The sequence below is a fragment of the Rhea pennata genome, chromosome 2 (genome assembly GCF_028389875.1).
Source record: "Rhea pennata isolate bPtePen1 chromosome 2, bPtePen1.pri, whole genome shotgun sequence".
In the NCBI taxonomy this organism is placed as follows: domain Eukaryota; kingdom Metazoa; phylum Chordata; class Aves; order Rheiformes; family Rheidae; genus Rhea; species Rhea pennata.
This window is the reverse complement of record NC_084664.1, coordinates 54,949,686-54,965,169: the sequence shown is the minus strand read 5'-3', so window position 1 is coordinate 54,965,169 and position 15,484 is coordinate 54,949,686. Positions and strand designations below refer to the sequence as shown.

At 40.2% G+C, this 15,484-nt stretch overlaps 1 protein-coding gene across 4 annotated transcripts in view; it reads left to right on the top strand.

Moving 5' to 3' along the window:
• Positions 1-15,484, top strand: part of ELMO1 (engulfment and cell motility 1) — a 312,145-nt gene that overhangs the window by 189,792 nt on the left and 106,869 nt on the right. The window lies entirely within an intron of this gene.

The following is a 15,484-nucleotide window of genomic DNA, read 5'->3' as shown; positions in this document are numbered from 1 at the left end:
AGACACATAGCATTTCAGCAGCGACTCATAGTAGAGCACCTACACAATCACTCTCAGAGGAAGAAAAGAAATATTATCCTTACTGTACAGTCGAAGAAACTGAGACTCTGGGAAACTGAGAGTTTCATGGCATCGTTCTGACATTTTAATATAATACTAGGAAGAAGACCTTGCTCTCCTGAGTCCCTGTTGATATATCCTGGTTCATAGTTGATGAGCAAAACTTACTGAAAACAGTGCTGTTTTTGGTCCATTTCTACAGCAGTTACATTGCAGAGCAGATGTGAGCTTTGCTGGAATACACATTAGCCTTTTGCAGCATTGGCTCAGAGTTGTCATCACTTCAGCTGAAAGCACAACACAGATTTTCTTGTAACGTGAAATCTTCATGTACTGACAATTGTAAAGGTGATGGTGTGAGGAAAGTAAGTGAAATGGCTAGAGGGGAAGAAGCAACAGTGCAATATTCCTAATTGTTATGAAGCCTTTGGAAAGTGTGTGTTTGTATGAGTAAAGGGTGTGTTACCCAGGTAATTTCCTCACTTTCATGCGTCTACGAATGTAATTGTCATTCATTAAGAAAACTGTGTCATAATGATTGTAGAAATATTTTGAATAGTGACTGACTTCCCTTGTGTTTGCTCTGACCAATGATGTAGCATCATCATCGTCCGTTTTGAGTTTCCATTAAAGAAAAGGAGGTTTTAAGTGATAGGGATTTCTGGTGTTCTGCAGAATGAGTAACTTCTGTAGCCTGAAAGGTAGAATTTTTTCCTCTGTATCTGTATAGTAAATTTTCATACTGTACACTCAGTAAAACAGCATTAGACAGATTAAATTACTGATTAAATTATTAAGTTATTAATTAAATTATACATTGTGTAATAGCATTAATACTTCACTATCTCTACTAAAAGTTTCTCACTGATGATTAGAATTGTTGTTTTTCCTGGGATCTGTGTGCAACGTCTTTCTTCGCAGCTGATGAGCCTCAGATTTTAGCAGAAATTCTTGTTATTACTCCATCTTTCACTTGTTTCTATTCAGTTGCACATCGTTCTGATTACTCTGGTTCTCAACATCCTTCCTATATTAACACTCTGGTCTTCCCTTAGGATAACATTAGCAATGCTACCAGGCTTTGCGCCCCGGCAGATTTTCCAGAGATGGTTCTACATTTGATGCCAACGTTTTTAATGAAAATATGCTTAAAAGGTGCCCAAGACTGATTTTTGTGAAATTCCGGTAGTACTGCTCTTAGCTTAATAACTCCCCTTTCCCTTTTGTCGCTTCCATGTTTGGCCAGCATCTCACCCGCCTCACCACTTCTTGTACTAGACCTCATTTTCTCAGATGAACTAATGATTTTCTGTCTGGCACAGTGTTACACAAAAGATTTTACAGAACAAGTCGGATGCGGGAGAACGAATCTGTCTGCACTGCAGATAGATTAAGTCCACCACATCCCGCTCGTGAGAAACAATAGTTATTTTCTCAGAGAAGATTAGTTAGACTCTTCTTGGTAAACCCATGCAATACTTATCCCAGTCTCTATTCACATCAATATTTTCGTACTTAGTTTCCTTTCAAATTTGCTCCTAACCTTTATCCGCTGTTGAGAATAGCCCTGGGGTGCGAGGCAAGGGCGTCTGGCCAGCTGGCGCAGGAGAGCTGCAGGGCCAGGGCTCGCGCTCGCCTGGGTTGTTGCCTCTCCATATGAGGTGTCTGCACTGCCGCCTCGGGGAGGAGAGGACAGAGGTGCCTCATGCGCTCGCGCGGCCCAGCCCCATGGTTTGGCCGTGCACTGGAGCAACGTGGGGGAGTAGAGCAAGGACCAGGCTCGGCTTGGACTGTTGAAAACCTCTGTTAGCCTAAACCCACATATTTAAAATCTGGATTCTACTGTGCTTACTTGCAAAGAAATTTTCTTTCTGGCTTTCAGTCATGGGCGGGGGAAGTGATCTTAGCTTCCTGTTAAATGTACTGAAGAACAGTGAAGCCCCTAGTATTGTGTGAAGAGGCTTCTCTACAGCAAGTGTATAAATAGATAACATAAGGAGAAATCAGTTGAGTCTCTTTTGAATCAGTTCCAGTTTGTGGTTGTCTGCTGACTTCATTTTTTCCAGTACAGCAATTCCAAAAATCGGAGGGGTTATGTCTCGCAGGAGGGTCCGTGAGGGACCATGATACAGGGAGAGGCTTTAGCTCTGCCTGCGCCCTTCTCTGCCGCAGCCTGGGCACCACTGGCTGCTGCGGCGCCGAGCTGCAGCCTGTCCGCACCTCCCCGCGCCGGGCTGCTGGGGTCAGCGAGCACAAGTATTGCACTGCGGCAGGGGGAGCGGGAACGGTGCTCGTGGGAACTGCTAAGGAGACAGGAGCAGAGCGGTCGCGCGCCCCTCTCGGAAACTGCCCAATTGTATGGGTGCCCTGCCAGCGGTACACGCGTACACACGTACACGTGCACGTGAAGGCACACCAGGGCATTGCGTTGCGGCACGGAGGTTGCCAGCACATAGGTGCACCTTGCAGGTACTGCTTCTCTTGTAATGAGAGCAGCGTTCTTCCTCGTGGGAGAACAGAGAGGAAGGCCCTGGGCTGCTACTCCCCGAATTTCAGTCTGCTCCAAGAAAAGTTTGTGCTACTATTGCAAGTTGAAATAGGGAGGGGATGATATTTATTTTTTCTCACCTAACCCATCCAGCCTGGGCTTCTTTTGTCTTAGTGATTTTGAAAACAGCATTTCTAATCTGTTCTATTGGGTGATAGAGAATGGTTAATTATTTCTTCAAAGAAACGGTTAAAATCTCAATTGTGTCTTGTTGGTCTGTTTTGAAATACTGTTACTATAACTTGTCACAACAGATTGGCAAATATTTTCCGTTTTCAGACAGGTTATTTTAAAATTTTTAAATAGATGCAAATGACCTACACATAGAGGTGTCACAGCTAATCAGATTCAGTCAAGGGTGAATTGATGAATGCTTTCTAAGGTCATGATGATTTTTTAGAATGAATTAGTATTCATTCTAAAAATGGAGACTGTGTTAGGAACCTTTTTTTTCTTCCTTTTTTTTAAAAAAAAAAACAAAGCTAGTACATGTTGCCTTTCTTATGCAATGTCTCTTGAGACATGGCTTGGATAACACTTGGTAAAATAACAAGCAGGTCATAATCCTAAATTTGGAGAACTAATTTCAAACTGAAATGCTGAAGCAAATAGGAGTTATGTGTAAGATGACTTTCATTTTTCCTATCTGAAATTGCTAAGTTTCTGCCCGGTAGCGGGAGAGAATTTCTAAGGAGCTTAGCATAACTCCCCTTTCAGTTGCAGCCATAGACCACAGAGAAGCTTCAGCTGAGGGCCTTTTGCTTGTGTTTTGCTTTGGGTTCTGAGGAATCCTTGTTTTCATCTCCGTATGTCACTGTTCTGTGATCCTCATGAATACAGACGTATCTCTGAAGTGAGTGATAATATGCTCGGGAAAATAAGGCCCTCAAGGAAAACTTAAGACAATTACTCATGGTCGGGGTGGAATAAAGTGATAGAAAGGATGTAACTGTCTTCAGAAACCTAAAGGCGTGATGTGAAAATTCCTTTATACTGTTCTTGTAGTCAGCATGGGCTAAACAAATAATGGATTTATAATACAAAAGAGAAAATGTATATCCAATAACAATGACAATAACCAGGTTTCAGTCTAGACAAGTAATGGAACAAGCTACAAGGGAATGCTGCGCAGTTGCTAACACCAGAGATGTTCCAGTTTAGACCGAATTCCTCACTATTATACTGATTCTGCCTCTATCCTCTCCCAGTCTCCCACATGTTTACTTCATTTATTCTCAAGGGTTTTTTACAACTACCACAATGAGGAGAGAAACCTACACTCCTTCATTTGTCCTTGAACTCTGTGATTCTCTAAACTTCTTTACAATCTGAACGGTTATGTGGTTTTAATGAGTTATGTTTGTTAATAGTCAATGTAAATGTCACAGAATATAAAACAAGAATTTATTTGAAAAAGTTTACTCTCCCAAATACTTCCAAAGCAAGAGAGAACTATTTCCCAGACTAATATACAATGTTTTAACTTTTTTTTTTGCAGTAGTATAGCTGGAATGCTGGTTTAATGTTTCAGCCTATAAAGAAGAGTAATAAAATGAAGTAGGGCAATATTACAGCCTAATTAAACATTTCTAAAGCATAACTTTTGACGACAATGGTTTTAGCTATCCTGAAGCATGCTTTGGCAGCCATAGTATAAAACAGCTGAGTCTGTGTCAGTGAAATGCAAAACTCCATTTGAGTTGCCTTTTAACTGAATGTGCTAGTTGGAAATGTGTTGTTTAAATAGCTCTCTGGTTGTTAAGAGCACAGTCTAATTAACTTGATTTTCTGACTGCCTCTCAGGAGGTTAAGCTTGACATCTGAACGGTTAATGTTAACTAATGTTCTTCCAGTGATTGATTAATGTTTACACAGCCCTTTGAAGATGCTTGGCACTTGTGCGGTGCGTTATGGTGATACTACTAACAAGTGCTGAGGTTTTAGTGTTTTCTGGGCAGCTTGCACCCCACTTCATCACGATTTTCCTTCTTTGTGAATAGTAATTACTCAGTCTAGCAGATGTTAAAAGAGTATGCTTCAGCAGTTTTATTTTTTTTCTGTCAGTCTGTTTTTTTGGACCTATAGTCTAGATAGTTAAAAACATAATTTACAGATTAAGAAAACTTGCAAGGAAAAAAGACAGTTTGGACAGTCGTGGCTAGATAACTAAGATGCAGTCCTCGCAGCGAGTTAACGGCCTTCACCTTAGCAAGACAGATTGGGTCCCAGTAGCAACCAAGTCCACAAGGGTTTGCATTTCCCTACAAATCACTAGATCATGGTTGCTGCTGCCTCACTGAGCGTTGCAGGCTGCCCATGGCAGCCCACAAATGGAGCAGCAGCTGGGCTACAGAAGGGTTGGGGTGCTGCCAGGCTGGGGTATATTGCACAGGATTTTGTCTGTGTAAACATGTATCCAGTGATCGCTTCCTTCTTTCTCATATTTCACTTTTACCCCCCCCCCCCAAAAAAAAAAAAAGCTCGTAGTCAATATATACTTGTATGTGTCTGTAGATTTATATATTTTAAGGAGGTTATGCAGTTCATAGGGATGCAAAAGGGAAGGGGGAGGGGTGATATTGCTGAAGTAAGCTGTTATAAATGGAGCTGTAGTAGTCATGGTACTGCATGTATTTTTCAGAGAAATCAAATAGTTAGTAGGAGTGGATTTCTTGGTTCTTCAGCAAGCAGTGTTGTTTCAGCATGGCTTAGTAGCAGGTACAACATGAGTGATGAGCTACCATTACTCCAGGATGTATGATATAATGAATTTTGCTCACCCTAATCACAAGCAATCATATTTTTGTACTGCTATTGATGCAGTCTTTCTCCATGTCTCATTCTGTTACCTCGTTTGTTATTTTGAGTGTATCCAAGATGGATTCAAAATAGGTAATTTTAGGGAATTCAGACTGTTTTTGTACTGCTGCCTTTTTCATGATGCCAGGGCAGCTTTTATCCACAATCCTAGGAATTTGGAAAACCTAATCAGTGCTAGCCTAGGTTTAGCTGAGTTACTCACTTCTTAGGTAGCTGCTCAGATGTCATCCAACTGTTGCACCTTGGGAGCTAGCCTGGTTGATCAGGCAGAGAGATTGAGCAGCCAGCCTGATAGCCATCCCACCATGGGTCATTTATGGTAGCCTGTTAGCCTGTCACAAAAGTGCACCAAAAGAGATGTCTTGTGTATACTAGCACCTGTAGTGATGAGTATGGAGGCTTTGGGGCAGTCCATGCCAGGTCTTCATGAGTAATTCAGCTGAAACATTTTTTTTTCTTTTTTTTTCTCTGGCAGTTCTGTTGCTGTTGCTCACTTCTAAGATCAAATACAAAAAAGTATGTGTTTTACTAGTTCTTTTACTCAGTGATGACATCTTTTTTTGTGTTTTCATTTTAAACTTTTATTTTAACGCACAAGTTCCATATGAGGAAAAGAGAAATGAGAGATGCTTAGATAACAAAAGGAGACCTAAAGTAAATGTCTGCAGATTTTCCAGGTGCAGTGTTTTTTCTATTGGTTTTCACAGTGATTTAAGTCTTGCTTACAGATGGAGCCCTAGCCAGCCTATTTAAAGCAGAATTAATTTTCAGTGACAGCTCCTCTCTTGTGAATCGAAACAGCATGGTCTGTATTTCAAATGGTAACCAGAGTATCTTCCTGATGAAGTAGCTCACAGAAGGTCTTTGGAGAGGCATAAGCTATAACCTGTACTGCAGTCTAAGTAACTTCCTAATAAAGAAAATGGGTAATTAGCAGTAACAATGTGCCTTTTAGTAAGAATTCCTTTGGGAGGAGAAGTAATAATCTGGTGCTGTCTAGAATAGGCAGAGTAAGAAGTGAGAAGTCAGCACTCCTGCTCTGAACAGCAGTCCCCCAAGTCGCTGCCTGGGGTGCACATCAAGGAGGTATGCAAGCAAAGGCAGGATGGATGCTCACTTCTTCTGCACCCCGTGCACTTTGGGTTCAGCCCTGAGTTTCTGGGTCTAAGGTGACAAAAGAGTTAATAGAAAATGAACCTAATTATAACACTTAGGAGTAAACTTTCCCACTGGGTGTTGTAAGGCTAAAAGGAGTTGTTATGCAGTATAAAAGCTTCTCTTTATAAATGATGAGACTACCTACTTTCCCATTATTACTGTCATTCTTCTTGATTTGTCTGGAGATAAGGAATAAGGCTAGTTTCTTTGAGGGCTGAGGAGAGGAAGGATGTTACGAGGAAGGGACTAAGGTATCAAGCTGTAACAAGTGTGACGAGATGTTTCCCATGATAGATGTGAGCTTAGCTGACTTTCTGTGGATGCCACTGGCTATGTCAGCTGGCCTTCAGGTAGACAGTCTATGGCTTTAGAAATATCAGAAATGCCTCTTCAGATGGTCTAAAGCTCTCATGTAGCCATCATTACTCTTGTAAGGCATCAAGAACCAGACAGAGCAGCAGAATTATTTTTGTAAGGAGGTTTTGCATAGTTCATCTGTTTGTTAAATGAGCTTCTGTAGATTCCACTTTATCTGTGTAAGTCCTTTTTATGCTGTATTTGTTTACTCAAAGTGACCATTCACATTCCCTTAGCATATTTATTGCAATAATTGATTAACATTGTTTTATTCAAGGGTGCTGTAAATGTGCTAGAATGTAATTGTGATTCTGTGCTTGGAGACTTGTTCTTCTTGTTTGCATATAGACATTCTTTTTTAACAGGACAAACACAAGTCCTTGTTTTCATAGCATTTCAACTCTTGCAGAGTTTTCTCCTGTAAGTGCATGACTAATCTGAATGAACTACTCCCTCCTCCCTCACCTCTGAAAATGATACTCCATTTTATCTGTCAGGTTTTAAAGTTGCATTTTTTATTGTTATTGATGCCAGCTTTTTATAGTGGGAGTAGCAGAGAGTTGAAGAGGAAAGCTGAGTACTTTCCTACTTGTCCAACAGTGTGCTGTGAGACTTCCTAGAGGCAGTTTAGAGTTATTCATATCCAGCACCTGTTTCATCACAAATAAAAATAGACTCTTTCTGAAAAGGATGGAGCAACCTTATCAGCGTGATGCTGATTCTTTGTCATCTTTTTGTTTGTTGTGTATAGATCCTTTTAGTACCTTCCTGTCTTTACAATTTAGCTTTCTGTTTGCATTTCTGAACCACAGCATTCAGTCTTCAGATTCCTTATAAGTAGGAGAGGTTGAGGGAAGTCACTATATTTACTGATGCTTGCAAAAGGAATTATTTTTACAAAGTCAGCATAATAGTGAGGACGCCACTGGCTTTGTGTTTCTTTCAATTCACTGTCAGCTCTGGATGTGGCAGGGTGAGTCTGCCTGGATTTCATCCTTCAGTCTCTTCCTCAAGTCCATAGCACAGATGCCATTTCTGAATTGTTGGATTGGTTGGTATTGATGAGCACGGGGCTTGCGGTGCAGTAGCAAGGAGTTTTCTTGCACTACTTTCAGTTGGAGAAATGATAGATTTAAAAAAAAATAAAATCCTTTATTTAATGATATTGAGGAGGAGCATCTTTCTAATCCAGCAGTGGTTACTTTCACAGTGAATCTGGGTAAGTTAGCGAAGAGCTTGGAGCTACATATACTGTATATGTACTTAATCCTGCCTGTCTCATCAGGCTTGAGGCTTTGTGGAATTCTTGTTTGCTGTTTGGTGAAATTTATTCTCAGCTAGAAAAAGGAAAGCTACAGGAAAGGAAAGGAAAGCAGAAAGGAAACTGTTAGAAGCCTTTAATGTGTACTTTCCCTCCAGTTTCTCTCTATAGCTCTCCTAATCAGAAGTCTTGTTGGTTCAGAGAAATGCCCTGTTGCTTTATGAGGAGTGCAGGTTGGTGGTGTGGGTGAATGTTAGCAGTTTCATATCCTTTCTCTTCCAACTAAATATGGTTAGGCAAGGTAGGCTGTTGGATATCTCCTGTACCCCTAATTTCTAGGTAATTTTGGTGCAGTGTGCACTGGAAATTCTACATACTTTGTCAGAGAGGGGTCATTTTTACCCTACTCTGCCCTTTCCCACATAATTATGTGTTCTGTTTTGGTGCTGAAAAAACTAAGTAACTTTGGGGCCTCTCACAAGCTCTGTGCTAGTTTTCCTCTAGAATGGGGTGTATCTGTCATGTTTTTCATCCTCTGTTGGACTAAGGCTATTATAGTAACTAGCTATGCAGGCTCTTCTTTTATAAGAAATGGAATTGAGAAGAGAATTTGAAAAAAAAAGAATTAGATTCATTCCTGATATTCTTGTCAGGAATTCTGGGGTGACGTTTTGTGCCACCTCCTGTGATACCAGTGGCACATCTTGCACAGTTCATTAATCTGGTGAGCTTCCTTATCCCTTTTTTGTTTCATACAAAGCATTCAAGTAATTGCACCTAGACTTAGAGTTTAACAAATGCAGCTTAGCTCTTTGTATTATTTTGCTCTGTTTCTTGAAGCTTAGGTGCCTGTGTCTAATGCTGTCAATTCAAAGAAAAATAAAAAGACCAGTAGCTTTTGTTCTAATAATAGTTGAGCCTTCTAAACAGTGCTGTTCCCTAGAAAAGGAAATTACATGATTGGCAGCAGCATTACTGCTTTATTATTGCATTGCCATTGTCACAGTGACCTTCCTTGCTTTAAGTTACACTTCTTCCCTATCACATAACTGAAAGGTAGCCAAAGGATTTCTCTCAAATTACTGCTAGAAGACTACAGGGATCAGTAGTGTAGATAACTTGGCAATTGCAATATTTCTGCAGTATTAGGTGCACTTTTTCTTACATATTGTGTGTGTTACTAAGAAAAATTTTGATTATGTACATAAAAATAGTCATGGCAGTAGTTATTTTTACTACATCTCATCTTCAGGGAGAAGCAGAAATTACAGTGCTCCTTGTCCTGAGAGGGCTAGTGAGAATTAGTTGCTGTTTGATTGTCTTCAGTTAATGCTAAATAATCCCAGAGGAGGCCATGCCAAGTAGAGCTGAGACTTCCAAGGTCCATATTGCACCATTCATTTGTGAAGGCAGCTGCACTTCAGAAAGGGCGGTGGATCTTCCTGCCACTCCCCTCCTCTCATCAAATACTCTCATCTCCATTCTGTGAAACAGGAAAACAACAGAGAGAATGAATGACTCATGCGGAATTAAACAGCAGTTCTGTAATAGAAAACACAGATTTATGTGAATGTTTGGTCATGGAGATTCCAGACACTTTTCGAGCAGATGCATGAATTGTCAAATCCCTCCCTCAGTGGGATTTTGCTAGCCAGCAACCTTGGAATTTATTTCACTGCTTCCCTCATCTCAACATCTTGCTGATGGAGGCGATTTCAGGATGTTTTTCTTGATGAGTTTCTTGAAACACAGGATACATTAATAACAGCCCCACCACAGAGGCTTGCTTTTCCCAACAGATCTGTTTCTGTCCCTTTAAGGGTAACAACATTAATGCCCAGTGGCCATATCTATATGACTGAATAATTTATTTCATCAATTTAAGCTGTCTGACAGCTCGTGAAATATTTGAGAGTGCACAGCAGTGTTATTGCTTTTATATATTATCCAAATTTACTCAACAAAATCCATTCGAATTCTAATTTGTAGACAGATTGTATGTAGCTAACAACCACAATGTGATGTTTCATTTGTCATTAATAACTTTGATATGCATTCCCAGTGTGATGGGTTCAAGCCTTAATTCTAGAGAGGAGTGGGAAAGCCACTGAAATGTCAGTCTCCAAGGGAAATAACTATATAAGTTGCAGAGAAAGTGGATTGCGGAGTTTTATAAAGCATTATGTGTTGTTCTTCCTGTATTGCATAATTATCAATCCAGGAACACTTCCTAAAAACGTAAGGAAGCATATGCTTCAAGTGTTGGCTAAAATATGCCAGTGTGCCTTTTACTGGCTCTTCATTATTAGCAGGAATGTGAGCTGTGTGTGAGATGTGAACATAGTTCTTGTTTTGGATGGTTTGCCTGTTCTTTACCTTGTTCAGTGGTTTCACGGCCAAAACTTTGCAAGGATTTCTGGGGTCCTTGTCTTCACATGTAGTAGCAGAAGCCAAGTTTAAGTGTCTGAGTAGGCCTGAAAGCCTTCAGTATCTGGTTTTATTTTAGTTTGAACATACTTCTCCTAACAAAAAAAAAAAAAAAAAAAAAAAAAAAAAGTTTCTGTTTGGCCTGCAGGATAATGTTGTTATTTCTTGATTTCTTGCACCAAGATATCAGCTCTCTTTACTCATTTCTTCTGTAATGCACAAAATACAGTCGAGATTTCCCTGTATGAGGAAAAACTCTGGGTGTAAAATTTTAAATTCTTTACAAACACGAAGGCTGAGCATCTTCTGATAGTTTCTCACGTCTCTTCAAGAGGTCTTATACTTATCTCTCTAAAAGAGAACACATGTCCTTAAGATTCCTGCTTCCTGGAAAATGGCCATTCAAACTATCCAAGCTGTAACCTCTTTGCACCAGGAGTGGATTTTCAAAATAATGGGTTGGGTGTTCCCAGTTTCCAAAGCTCCTTTTCCAGACTACTACTTATTATTTTGCTTTCATATCAATATCATCTTTCTCATTTCTCTCAGACTAGTTATCACTTTAAAGGCATGGCAGAGATTGAGCACCTAGTAGTAAGTTGGCATTCAGCAGCCAAGCCAGGAAGAAAGTACAGTTTTCTTAAGACTTAGGGCAATACCTTGTCTGAAGAGGTATATTATTGTGTCTCTGTCTGCTGTTGTAATTTGGGATGGAGGCTTATCTCTGTGTTATTTCCAAGTATTGCACCAAAGGTAAATTTTAAGAAAAAAAGATTGTATTCAGATTTCTTTCGCTTTCTAGGATGGAAACTAAATGTAAATAAGCACGCATAACTCACTCATCTTTGAAGGTGGAGGAGAGATGTAGTCAGCATCCTCCCTCCAAACTTGAAGTGGAAAGGGTGTCATTTTCTTTCATCAGCGCAACATTGGTACCACCTTCTGGTGAATTGGTGGCCTTTGACTGGTGACAGTGGTTTGGACTGCAAGGAGAGGACATGCCAGCTGTTTGATCTGGTGACACTTGTCCTTTCCTGGCATCTGTCTTGCATGCAGAAATCTCTGTTGTCTGCATCCAGTTCACTATAGCAACTTTGAAATTTAAATCTCTGCTCTACTTCAGGTCGATCAGTTATTGAAATGTCCTTCCATAATCCATGCCCTTCCAAAACAGGCTTATGCAAATATGCAAACACAGCTAGAAGAAATTCTGTCCTGATGTGTTTTTGTTGCTGTTTCTCATGGAAAAAGGCTTTCAGAGATGGGATGAAAAATGAAGACATAATTCTTTTTGTCTTTCTCAATTTGTTTGCTTTTTCTTTTTTTTCTGCTAATCCACAGAGTAGCAACATAACATATCAGATCTGTTTACAATTTGAACACTCAGGGATGCCTGCATGTCTTTCTTGTAATTTAAAAAATGAACCAACAGACAAAATTATTTTGGGTAGACGTTCCAAAAATACACACTCAAAAAAACACAAAAACTTTCAAGGAGAAATCACACTCATAGAATGATCGAATCAGTAAGGTTGGAAGGGACCTCTGGAGATCATCTAGTCCTACCCCCCTGCCCAGCAGGGTCACCTAGAGCATGTTAGACAGGGTTGCATCCAGGCGGGCCTTGAGATCTCCACAGAAGGAGACTCCACAACCTCTCTGGGCAACCTGGTCCAGTGCTCTGTCACTCTCGCAGTGAAGAAATTCCCCCTCACGTTCAGGTGGAACTTCCTGTGGTTCAGTTTTTGGCTGTTGCCTCTTGTCCTGTCACACAGGACAACTGAAAAGAGTTTGTCCCCATCCCCTTGACACATTGATACACATTGATAAGATCCCCCCTCAGTTTTCTCTTCCCTAGGCTACTCGAAGAACCACAAAAACTCCCAGGTAGAAATAAGCTTTTTTTCTTTCCTTTTTTTTCCCCAGTACAATTTATGACGAGAAATGAACTGTGCTTTGTTTCTCAAAGTCACAGCTGTAGATCAGCTAGAAGCTTGACAGACTGCTTGAATCCTGATAGATGGCACATTGATCTACAATTTTGAGCATTGTGCCAAGAAGAGAAAATCAACAAGATCTTCACCTGATTTATGTAGGCCAGACTTTTCTTCTGTGACTTGCCTTTCAAAGGTGATCTCCCAGGGGCATAATTAAAACCTGATGATCTTATTAAATAACTATGTTGATTTGTGTCCCTGGGTTGCAGCCATTTGCTTGTATGATTTTGTGTTGTTATAAAGTTGACTGGTTCCTGCTTGTGAAAATGAAAGTTAGATAGTGCTGGGTCTAAGGCCAGGAACTTTGCACTTGTAAAATCTCCTATGTAAAAGGCCTTGAAATTGTTCCGATGATGGTCCTCAGCTTCAGATTACAGCTAATCAAATTGCAAGGTACTGGGGGAAAAAAAAGAAAAGAAAAAATCGAACAAATGCCGGAAGTCTGTAACTGGTAAAACTGAACAACCACTCAACTTGTCCACTACTCAGATGAGAGCAGTACTCTGACAGCGAGGGCACTGGCCTAGCACTGGGGGGAGAGAGGCAAGAGACAAGTTAGGGCTCAGTTCTGGGAACTGCCAGTAACAGTTTTGCCTTTTTCTTCACCCTCAGCTTGCCTGTCAAGAAGGGAAGGACTGTGTTTCATTAGACATCTAAGCATTGGCCTGCATTACAGCCACTGCACAAGCTATATAATATGAATACTGCTGATGTGCTTCACTCGTGATGTTTTGACTGAATAGGATCATTATCATTTAACAGACATACAAAAAAGCTACCTTTGAGTATGGATTTTTTTTCTCCACTATCTGGATGCTGAGTGGGAATTTTGAAGAAGTCATTTGTTATTTGTTTCTGAATTTTTCTTAGGATTCCTTTAAGACATTGATTTTATTTTCTAACAAGCTTAACTTTCTCCATTTATATCAATAATAGTGATTTTTACTCTTTTATCTTTGGACTGAAAAGTTATAAACTGCAGTATGTAATCTAGTTGCGTTTTTTTTTAAAAATGGGACACTTCTAATTCTGCATGCAGTCAACATAGTAGATACCATTTGGGGCTGATTATCATAAGTGGCATGAACTAGAATCAATGATCAAGTTCCTGAGCATCCCTTGCCTTTGCATTTATTTTGATTTATTGATTTTTATGAGGAAGAGCAGTGATAAGCACAGGCTCTGAGGAGGATCAGAAAGGCCAGCATACGTCAAGGTTATTGCCTTGTTTCATGCAGTGATTTATATAGCAAAGGTACTGGCTGCATTCTTCTGCTTGGTGTTATTTTATTTCTTCTCATCATTATAGTATTTTATGACTTAAAGACAAGTGCCCTCTGAGAATCTGCTCTGTTGTGTCTCTAACATTATTACAGGCTGAAGGTCTGATTATTGGAAGTGCTGAGCCCTTGCAGCTCCAGTGGAATGAATGGAAGCTGAAGGTGTTCTGAAAATCATGCCTCAGGCATTTTATTCTTTTGAAGGGATTGAGTCCTGCCTTGTAAATATAGGTCTGTGCTTTGACTAATTCCCTTTTGGCTGCATATCCTTCGAAATAAATGAAGTTTATTTGGTTAGAATGAAACCTGATGCTCCTAAATTAACTCTCATCCTAACTACATAGCTGAGGAATTGATTAGATCTTAGTAAATTTGATGTTAAAATTAAGCCTCAAATCTACAATTAAGCTTCAGAGTTTTGCTGTATAATTTGAATAGTGCATCTTGGGAAAGGTCAGAAACTATTTTTGCTTGAGACTTCAGGTGACTCTGAGCCCAATTCATGTGCCTATGGCAGCAGCTGCTATGATAGTGAAGGTAATTAAACACACCAAACGGATGTACTGCTAAAGGAGGTACTGGGACCAAGTGGTGGTAACCAGCTGAGAGAGTCAGCCTGGCTGTGCCATCCACATATTCCTGTGGAGAGTCTTCATCCAGTTTCTCCAATTCCACTGAAAGAAGGCGTATATCAGACAGGGATCCAGTCTCAAGAAAAAAGGTGATTTTTCCTGAGGCGCAATACTTCTGCTGTTCTTGTAGTGAGGTACCTTATCTAAGTGGTGGCAGTTTGATCCTGAAAGTAAGGGAAGATGTTGCTCTATGTATATTAATTTGCACCTACCAAAGCAGCCCCGTAAGTCATGACAAGATTTAAGAAGCCCTTTTTCTCCTTGGCTAAAGCCTCTTCTGTCCCCACGTTCTTTAGAAACGCCCATAGGTTAGCATTGCTTCAGCCCTACCCTTAGCTTTTGAAAATCTAGTCCTCTCTCTCACAGCAGTCTTGTAAAACTATACTCTCCCTTTTTGAGATCATCATCATAGCATTTTATTTTGCCTTCCCTAAAGCCAGTATTTGTTTAAAGAGGAAAAGAAAGAAAGTGTTACTTTTGTTTCCAGTTATTTTCGTAGAGAAAAATTGGATCGATTATATTCTCATCTGTATGTTTGTCTAGATTTCTGTGGTTCCCTCTGTGGTTTATCTGCCTACAATATGGCAGCTTATCTGCTGTGTCAACAGAGCTTCACATTTCGGTCTATACAGTGATCTAATACTATTCTTTGACTGGTTGGGTTCGCTGTCCGGTTCTCAGCAGACAATATGGTCCACACTGTTAGCGGTGGGGAAGGCTGATCTTTTGATGAAGAGGCCCGTGGCTCTGTCTCTGTCTTTCCATGTCCCAACCTGAATTTGACACAAAAAAGTAGAAACTGAGAGAATATTCAGGCAAACAGGTAGTTACTTCCTCTTGGTTTTGCTCCTGGTCTCCTGGCGAGAGACTCTGTACTGTGTTTTATTGCCTTTTAGGCTGTAGACCAGGGCTGGCTTTTCAGAATAATCATTTGGTGTAGTTTG